At 40.5% G+C, this 10465-nt stretch overlaps 1 protein-coding gene across 2 annotated transcripts in view; it reads left to right on the top strand.

Moving 5' to 3' along the window:
* Nucleotides 1-1415: 1415 nt before the first annotated feature.
* The window catches only part of FUT9 (fucosyltransferase 9), a 107593-nt gene continuing 98543 nt past the window's right edge, over nt 1416-10465 (top strand). Inside the window, exon 1 of one of the 2 annotated variants that reach the window (XM_050315585.1) lies at nt 1416-1604. The gene's annotated coding sequence lies outside the window, so the exon portion shown is untranslated. Of the gene's footprint in view, nt 1605-2420; nt 2859-10465 lie in introns of those variants that run through there. The other variant, XM_050315586.1, reaches the window with a different exon arrangement.

The following is a 10465-nucleotide window of genomic DNA, read 5'->3' as shown; positions in this document are numbered from 1 at the left end:
GCAGTTTATATAGCAACAGTATAATCACAAAAGGTTTACATATTCTCTTCAATGAGAAAAAAAAAATGTTTACTGAAATTAAAAAGGTTTTGTAGGTAAGATGAAACCTCATATCTAGGAATAAACCAGTTCAGTACAATGACTTTGAAATGTAAGGGTTAATATTTGTATTCTTCATAAGCAAAATGCTGCTATAATTTAAAAACAGATAAATCTTTGTACATAAACAAAATACTTGTACATATATATATAAAGAGCATGCAAGAATCTGAAGTAAGCCCTGGAATTTTCTGAAGAACTGACCGATTTCCAACAAAATAAATTTGGTAAAGAAACCCAGTTCTGTGGGCATATATGAGCTTGCTTTGATGCAGACTGAATTTTTAGTCAAAACTAGGAGAGCTAAAGTCATTCATCTGAGAAAAGACAGGACCTCTACAGTTCATTTCCTATTCTGAATCTCAGAGAAAAAAGTGTTTGTGCTCAGTCTCTCATTTCTCATTCTAACTACCAGGCTACTATTAGATTGAGCTCAGTTGCCCCTGATGAAGCCATGTACCACCAACTACAGGGCAAGAGAGGGACCAAAAAAAATTAACTATGTTAAAAACTACCTTAAATATACTAAATCCCTATATTAACTATGTTTAAAAAAAAAGAAGCCAATTTCTTTGCCACTCATGCTAGATAGGTTGATGTCATTACCTATGCAGAGCCCAAATCTTTACCACTGCCCAGTTTCCCTTACCTTCCCTGACTACTTCCATCTTAGATGGGGGCTCAGATCTAATTCAAAGACTGTGATCAGAGAAGAGGAAAACACTGAAAAATTAATTTGTTGAGTTTTGTTTCAAGCAGCAATGGTTCAAAATGAAACACTGAGTTCTCTTACTGGTTTTACAGATGTCCAAAAATGGACCTGTAATTTCCCTTCACTTTCCTACTGTATTTGGTAGAGAGAGGCTACAGAGACCATAGGACATTCTCTAGCCAGGGGCCATAACCTGCCTTGAGGTACATAGTTTTGCCAATAGCTGCAGGAAAATGAAAGCAGGTCCCTGACCTTTTCTCAATAATTTTATGAGAAAGATGCACATTTTAGTAATTTTTCTTGTTTCCGGGGAGTTCTTACTAGCTCCTACTAGCTTTTACTAGAATAGCAGCACTCAGAAATATCATCACACCAACAGTGAGTGGACAGTGGTTTGAACCAATTCCCATCATGGTCACAGAAACATTTGTGTTGTCTTCAGTGAACTTTGGGTCAGGCCTCTCTTACTGAGTAAACCTGTTAGAAGACCAGACCTACACTGACTACGGCACTTGCAGCAAATCAGCAGTTTGAAATGTGGAGCTGTGTGGAAATCTACCCAATCTCTCTCTTCCCTGTCTTCACAAGTGGGAGCTGTTGATACCTGCACGGCTCTTGGTACAAGGCAGAGCAGAAGAGCATAGTAAGTTAATCCGCAAGCCATTCAGAAACGTCTAGGACAGAGACACTGACACCAGGGAATCATATGTCTGCATTGAACATTTAGTAATTTGTTTACTTGGAGGGCTGGTAAGAAACGCACAGATGAACCTCTGAAGCAACTCCTTGTAAGGTAAGGCTGCTAACGGGCTCTAATAAAAAGTGCTACACTCTCATCATTGCTATCTCTTTTCCCCAAATGTACTCGCAGCAGTTTATCAACATTATATAATGCAGGGAGAGTTCAGAGGAAGGATAAGGAGTTGATAGCCAGATTTTGGTGCTCTTGTTTATTTGACTCAGCTGATTTACAGGTCTCCTCTTTACACAATGCATTTACTCTAAGCTGTTTTTTTATTTTATTTTTAGTGTTCAGATATTTAACTTTGATCCTAAATAAACATACAAGAAGTCCTTTAGGTTTCAGGAGCAGGCTTGAAAGACTGCTTTTAAGAATCTAGTGTATGGTTTGTTTTTCATATAGTCAATGATTATTGTACTCATACGTTTTCCTCTTGTTTACCGCCTTTTTTTTTTTTTTCCTACCACAGCACCGTTTTGTTTCCTTCTGCCGCGTGGAGAAAAAAAAAAAAAAAAAAAAAAAAAAAAGGGAAGAACAGAATAGGAAAGCTCTAGCAGCACTTTTCCTTTAGAGGTTGGGGGAGGGAGTAGGAAGCTGGGCTGGGGACCTCCTGCCCTTCAAGGGAGCAGGTCGCTCTTCTCGGGGGGAGGGGGGCCGAGTTGACTCGCCGTGGGGGTGGCATCAGGGCTGCCGCGGCCCCCCGGGCGCTCCGGGGACACCCTGCAGCGGAAGACGCGGGGAGGGCACCGCGTGGGGGACAGCGGCTCCGTGGCCGGGGGAGTAGAGGAGCTGAGGAATGGCGGGACGGATAGACGAGGGATGAAGAAGAACGGGTGGAGGGATGGAAGGGTGAGAGATGGACGGATGGAAAGATGGAGGGTGAAGAAGGGATGGATGGGAGGATGTGGGATGCAGGGACGAGGGATGGAGGGAGAAGGGGTAGAAGAATGAGAAAATGAGGGACGAAGCGATGGAAGAGCCGAAGGACAGAGGGCTGCAGAAGCCAGCGCCGCGCTTCCCAGATGCTCCCCCTCCGCCGCGCGCCCCCGCGCCGCTCCTGGTCCCCCCTCCCTTCCCGCTCCGCCGCTGCGCGTGCCCGCGCCCGGGGCTGACTCTCCCTCGCATCCTCCTCCGGCGGCGGCGACGGCGGCAGCGCCGGGGATGGGCAGCGAGAGCGCGCCCAGGAGCAGCCCGGGCCCCGCCGCTCCCCCCTGCTCCCGCGCCCGCTGCTGCTCCTGCCCCGCCGCCCCCCGCGCTCCGGGGCAGCGCTGCCGCCGCGCCGCCCGCAGCCCCCGCCTCGGACGGGTGAGTCACCGGGCCCCGCACCCCCACCCCGAAAAGCACCTGCCGTGCCTCCCCCTGCTTCCCGCCCCCGCACCCCCCATCCCGGAGCGGCTCCGGGGATGAGCGCTGGGGGAGCGGGGGGATCGCGGGGAGTCGCGAAGGGAGGCAACGCGCCCGCCCCCGGCCCCCCGGGAACGCAGGGTCCCGGCCCGCGATCGCGCCCTCCCCGCGGTGCGCGGCGGCACGGGTGTCCTAGCGGATCCGCCGGGATGCGGGGAAAGGGGCTCCCGCGCTGCTGCCCCTCCTGGGAGCTGCTGCCCGTTCCCACGGGGATCTCGCACGCATGGAAGCGTAACACATACACCCCGACAGCCCAGCTTCCCACCCGGGGCCAGGAGACCCCTGAACCCCATCGTCCGTACGCCCCCGGCGCCAGGGGCGGCTCGGGGTGGGGGCAGCGCTTTAACTTGTACAAGGCACTATTGGAAGGTGGGGAGGGAGGACCCAGCTCATCAGAATTGGCGGCTTCCCCGGAGTGGCCCCGGAGGGAGGTGACGGAGGGTCCCAGTGCCCCTCCCGGGGCCAGCGGGTGCAGTGGAGCGCGGCCCTTCCTGAGGGAAAAGGGGATGGCTTCGGGCAGGACTCAGTGCTCAAATAGACTTTTGTAACGCTTCCCCCAGTAAATAAGTAAATAAATAAAGTGACGGTAGGGGGCTAGAAGTCTGTGCTTGTTCTCCTTTCTCTGCCCAGAGTGCAAATGATGGGATGCTGTGGCTGAAAAGGGTTTTCTGGTTTTTATGTGTCATGATACACACGGCTGGTGGTAGCTAGTATAGTAACTATCTGTATCCCAATAATTCCATGTCGAAGGGTTGTTATGGCAGCAGCCCTCACCGCTTCTTTTATTCTATATCTCTAGCACACAGTAATGTTAAAGACCTGGAAACTGCCTTAATTTAAAAAAAAAAAAAAAAAAAAAAAGAAAAAAAAGAAAAAGCAAAAAAAGCAAACAACCTCTTGCCTCTTTGCCAAATAACCAACAAGTATGAACATAAGATTCACACTAAATCTTCGCTCCCTTCTCCAGAAGCTGGTGCTGTGATAACACTTATGACTGGAAAATCTTTCTTTCTCCCCGCCCCCGACACAATTCCTGCTTTTTGTTAATTTTTGTTTTTAATTTTTCCTTGGTTTTGCCTTGTGTTTTTTCATGTGTTTCACCTCTACTTTTTCATAGGATTTTTTTCTGACTTACAAAGAATTCCCTAGTCCTGCATCACACTGGGTAAAGGGATTCAAGGTATCTCACATACAAGTAATACACATCATTTGCAAAAAGGGAAAACTAGTAATTCTGTAGATTTACTTTTCTGTACAGGATGATGACTTTCCTTCTTGTAATACAGAAAGGAATCTGTATGAGATTCATCAGAATGGTTTCAGCATATTTTACCTGCCACAGCTGGTGGCAATCTGAAACAATAAGATTTAAAGCTTATTAAAGAAGTTTCTCTGTCACCTTTAATGGTCAGCCTGTTCTCAATCAAAACACCTACAGCTGCAAGAGAAACACACTGATTTTGATTTTGGTTTAGTCAGTTTTTTTAAAAGTGTTTAAACCCTGAAACCTCTGAGGAGGATGGATGCTAAAAACATGTGAAATTGGTAGAGGGCTATATTACCTTGCAGTTTTCCCCCTGCGCTTGTACAGGTACCATTTGCTGTCTTCAACCAGAGTTTGCGTGGGTAGAGATTGAGTAAATGATAAGGATACGAGATCCTGTCCTGGTAGTTCCTATAGTTTTATTTCTATCAGAATATTTGCAGACTGATATTGGTGTTGCAGAATGAAGTGTTATTGAATCGGGATATCTTGTTTCCAGTTGTACATTTTGAAATAAGTTTGGCTTACAGTAGGAAAGCAACATGAATGTGTAACTGTTCATTTAAGAATGAAAAAAATGCTGTCCCAGGGTGATTCATGTATTGAAACAAGATATGTTCAGGTTAAATAGGTGAACTAAAATAATGTAGTGTAAGTGATACGTAACTAATTTTCATTGCTTATAATGAAAACAGGCACTCTTGTTATCTTTGAGCTGGAATATAGAGATGCTGGAAGAGAGGTGAAGAACAGCAAAATGCATATATTTAATGATGTACTAAACTCTTGAGTAAACATCAGATAATTCCAAGGGAATGCAAGCACATTTCTTAGTATAACTGTGGTCATGATTCTGATCCCAGCAAAAGCAGTATGAGATTCTCCCAAGGCACTTCTGTGAGCAGAATCAAAGACATCTCTGCTAACCATTTTTGAGGAACCAGAACATGAAAAGATCATTTGTATTTTTCCTCATTGCCATAGCAGGAAGGATTTATTTTGTGTCTCGTATGGAATGTTCTACACTTTACCCTTCCAGGAAGCACTCAGGCCTGAGATAATTCTTTTGAGAAAGAATAATATATATATATCTATAATGCTGGGGACAGTTTTATTGTGACCACACAATAATCATATTTACTGGACAAAAATTTTGACTTTGAATGATATTTTCATATCTGATACCATTAATATTTCATACTAGAGGTTGGGAATAGCATGTTTCTTAAAATGGCATTATTTGTTTTAAAGTTCTGATATGAAAGGACTAGATAAATTTAATCAAGTGGGAAAGTAGATGTTTCCATCTTTAATGATTTAAAAATATCCTTAGTGATTTAAAAATAACCTTAAGTTGCAATGAAGAAAAGACAAATTTGGACACTGAAAAGGGTTACAACTGAAGTTATTTGATACAAATGAACAAACAGATTGCACTTATTTAACACTAGACAGAGGCAAAATGGAACAAAAAAGAAAGCTGGCAGAAACCTGCTATCATAGGAAAAAACATAGTATAAAGCCTAAAAGACTATTGCAAAAATTACCCAAGAGACTCCAGCTTTAAGGGTTAGACTCCCTTTGGGGAGGTAAATGGAAAAAGCTCCATTGGTTTCAGTAAGCATTAGTAGCTTGAGCATATTCTAAGAGAAGGAGGGAGTAATTCAACTAAGTACCACAAGAATCACAGTGGTAGTTACTAAAACCAGATTAGAAATGTATGGGTTTTCTTCAGTTAGAAGGAAGTCCTGGCTCCACTGAAAATGAATTGGAATCTATTTCTCTGGGCTAAAATGTCATCCTGAGAGTAATGTTTCAAGTGACTTTTCAAATATGTTGCATGTTATATTTAATCTGATTTTAATTTGTCTGATATTCTATTAAAAGAGGTTACCTTTGCCAAGCTTGAGTTATTAATTAGTTATTAGTAAGCATTTTCCCTTTCTTTTTACATTTTTTTAAATGTCAGTTTTTTGAGAAGTGGCAAGAAATACAAAACAGTCTTTCTGCAAGAGTGCACTCAAAAGCTGAATAATTCAAAGCCTGAACTGTCACTGTGCAATCAACTTTTTAATATGATCCTGTCAAAGTCACAAAAATAGAAAATCAAATGTGACATCATAGAAGACAATCTATATAGCTGACATGACATACGAATGCTTTAATTTCTGCACGTTATATTTAGTTCTAAATGAAGATAGACTTCTTTCTTTCCTCTGAGGAAACTCCTAATACAACATATTAAATGTTCAGGAAAAAAAAAAAAAAAAGAGTATATTTTCATGAAAATATATATGACTTTTGTGAAAATAAGTCCCTAGTGTAAAGGAGGCGAGATCATTAAGGAGATAATTTAAAGCCTTCACTGAGAAACAAAGAACTGAGATAACTTGCAGTTGATGAAAAAAATTATTGTCAGACAGATTTTCTAGAATATGGTAGTTATGATCTTGACCAAGGCCATTTTATTAGCTGTTCCTAACTAGTATGTACCTCTGTCTAAAGAAAGAGACTAAGCCACTCTTACCCTCAAAAAATACAGTAATTTTTGTGACATCTTTCTGCTGTTCTTCCTCCTAAATTAAGTATATTTAATGCTAATGAAAAGTACCAGATTGGCAGAAATGGAAAACGAAACTCTGCTTTCACCCAGCTTTGTGGAGTATAGGAAGCAGTAGTGCAGTGTGCTGATCCCAGAATGAGCTGCCAGTTCAGCCCAGCTTGGCTGGGTACCTGACATGGAGAAAACGTTTGCCCAGTGAGATCTTCCAGGTGGCTAAGGACCAATTTGCTCCAGGAGGTCAACAAACTGAGGAAATTTTTCTGGAATGGGATTTTAGTTGATAACCTCAGCCTCTGTCATCCTCAAGGAAACCAGCCCTGGCTGTGACTCTATGGAGACCTGACTGGTTCCTGTGAGGAGCTCAGTGCTTTCAGAAAGTGCCAAGTGCCTTTTCAAGAACCTCTAAGAAACGGAGTGAAATACCAGTACATTACACACAGGCCACAAACCACCTTTCAAATCTCAATGATTTTCCATCACTACTTCATGTTGGCTGTATTTGAATCAGTGAACTAGAGGTGAAAGGCTCCAAAAATGTGATTACCAGTCTCTTGAGACATTTAGTTCTTCAAGGATATCTTACTGAAAATACTTATTTGTATTTCAGAAACCAGAGCAGAGATAAATTACTAATAACAAAAATATTTTTCTTTCCTAAAAAATGTTTTTACACTTTTTTTATTAATTATTATTTTTTTAGAGATACTGTTAATTTCATGTTGCCAGATATTTGGTTCTGGAATACACATCTAATCGATGAGCAAACAGCCTCATAGATTGCTGGTATTTCTTTAGCACACAATACTGCATTTTTGATCCAACAGTAGGCAATGGTTTAATCTTGCACTCCAATACCTGGATAAACTGAAATTCTAACACTAATGTTTGCAGTGTTGTTTTTTTCCCCCCAATATCTGTCACTAGCAAGTGAAATAAATACATAAATGTTAAAATAAATTTAATTTAAATAAACATCTGTTATTTATAATCTACTTTTATGTGAAATGTCTTCTTTTGACTAATTTAAGCCTACTACTCTTTTGGAAAAACAAATCAACTTAAAACTACTGTAATTGTTTTATACTACAATCTACTATGTAGGTAGTTCTATTGAACTAAGAAAAGCCACCAACACAAAAAATTAATATTTAATTGATAATCCAGCTGTTCAAAGGTCTCTTGTCTTTTCTACAGATGTCTTCTTCCTTTTAGTTTGTCCAGGACAGCAACTATAGCAATTTCAGACTGAGAAAGTGTTGTGTTATAGCTGAAACCACAGGAAAGCCTGTTTTCCCATCCCAGTGTTAGATGAGAGGAGGTGAGAAGCAGAGCTCTATAAGGTCTAAACTTTGAAGGTCATTATGACATAAAGCATATGCTTCCTTCAAAATTATTTCACTCATTGAGGCAATGACTGTGCACTTTTTAAAATAAGGAATGTTGGGGGTTTTTAATTTGTATTTGTATAGAGGCTATATTTTTGTTTTATTTAACTAATATAACAATCCTAGAAAATATTTTCTGCGCTGTCTATATCACCTTCCATCACAAAGATCTAGCTGACATTACAAGATTAATCCTAATTTGTCCTATTAAAATGTGCAAATTAAAAATCTGAACAATGACAGACGTAGACTTCTTTCTGATTAGCAAAAAATGATATCCAGTTTTGCATAAATCTTATATTTGGCTGTTGATTAGTTTGCTTTAATGTTCTAGAGTGAGTGATTAAATATTCTTTAATGAAATAACTAAAAAGCATAAATCTAGCCCAAGATTAAATAGAATCGTTTAATACTTGGTACCATTCTAATGGATTTGAACTATGATTCAAGTTGAAGATTTGAGCTACTTAGAATGAAATCTCCCCATAGTTGTGATAAAGTAATGACTGAGGATCTTGTTTACATTTTCATCTTTTGTATTTGCCTTCAGTTCTTCCTGCAGCTTTTCTTTACCCACTTTTTCACCCCAGATGAAAATGTGGAGTAGGAGTTAAAAATATTTTTAAGTATCATTAAAATAATTAAGCCACATTAACTCCCTAGATATATTCAAAGACTTCCCTCAAATGACTCACCACATCTTATGAAGTCAGGTACCAACAGCAGTACCCAGGGCAGATTACTAACCAAGGACAGATGGATGCAGGTGGCAAGCAGACCATGCCAGACACCATGGGGTGAAGCAGGCTCATAAAGCAACAAAAACAGTTTTCTCTGTTTATCAGGGTGAAATTTCAAAGGTTTTTGAAATTTTAAATATCTCCTTTTGTAATGAAAGACACAAATTTAGAAGTCCTTAAAAACCCCGTTTCTTCCACAAATTGTTTTGGGTGGACTGAAATGTAAAATACTGTAATACACATACCAACATACCAGAAACAATATAAGTATTGCTTTTTTGCAGGTTTTTCTGTCAAACTAAAATTCAGCAAAATTATTTCAATTTTGAGAAGCATAGTGATTTTAGTGGAACCACACAGAATGGGATTTCAGCAAAGCTTCTTCAGTGGCTTTTCCTACAGAAAAAACACATTCCTTAAAATGAAGGCTGTGCTGACTGAGGGCATCAATCCTGAAATTGTTTGTGTGGATGCAGAGCTCAAGCAGCGTGTGTATTCCAATATGTTGGCTGATTGTGCACATCAGCTTACTCATGTGACAAGTACTGTGACTTTACCAGAATTAAGTCCTTGCTATTCTTTGGTAAGGCAGTGAAAGTCTTGGCTTAGAGGGAGAGGGTAGAACTGATGGTAGAAACTGGTTTGGAATCCTCCACCAAGGTTATTTTTCAATAGAAATAATTAACACTTTCAAATTAGAATTGACATTAGTATGGGTCAGTAATAGAAAATCCCTAATTTAATTTAAATAATAGGGGAAAAAAACCCATAAAATTTCAAAATTAAGAATTTGAAATGGGAAATATTTTATGGTTACTATTGCTGAGTATTGTGTTTAAGTGGAATGAGAGGACATCTAACTACACTTAGAAAGCAAACAAGTTATTGCCTATATGTTATGCTTGGAATAAAGTTTATCACCCAAGGCTATCAACCTAGGCTATACCGATTTTTTTTATTTTATTTAAGCTGACAATAGAAGATTTGCACAAACTAGCTGCTTAAGACTATTATTCAGCAGTTCTAAATACCCATAGTTTAAAGGCCAGTATTTAAAAATAATGAAGTAAGATTGCTCTGACACAAATGCTAATTAGTTTCTTGTAACTACCAGACAAAAAAGAGTTTTTAAGCAATCTCGTTTAGATGAATGGAGAAAGAAAATGCAACAGCATCCAGCAAACGCCACTTGGGAGCATAACGAACTTGCTAAGTCTAGAACTTGCAATAATTAGGAGAGCTTCAAGTGAGAATGTTTGCCACAAACAATCACCTCAAACACCTACACTTACAGACAGCTGATGTTCTACAGTAAGTATTAGAACTGATAGTATTGTTGCAAGGTAGGAGCTCAGGGAAGGGATTCACTTTCACTTCTCTTACAGTCTCCACACCCCCCCTAGAGATTCTTATCATCCACACTTTCTGCACAGTAGCATGCCTGGGGAGCAAAGGAATGACCAGCTGCCTCCCCAGCAGAACTTCCTGGTGGACACAGCCAAAATTCCCAATTGCTTGGCCTCGCTGAGCCTCAGTACTCTGGACATGGCTTTCTG

Source organism: Myiozetetes cayanensis, unplaced genomic scaffold, assembly GCF_022539395.1.
Source record: "Myiozetetes cayanensis isolate MyiCay16 unplaced genomic scaffold, myiCay2020 scf2-11, whole genome shotgun sequence".
In the NCBI taxonomy this organism is placed as follows: Eukaryota; Metazoa; Chordata; class Aves; order Passeriformes; family Tyrannidae; genus Myiozetetes; species Myiozetetes cayanensis.
Note: the sequence above shows the minus strand (reverse complement) of the source record. Positions and strands in the feature narration are given on the sequence as shown.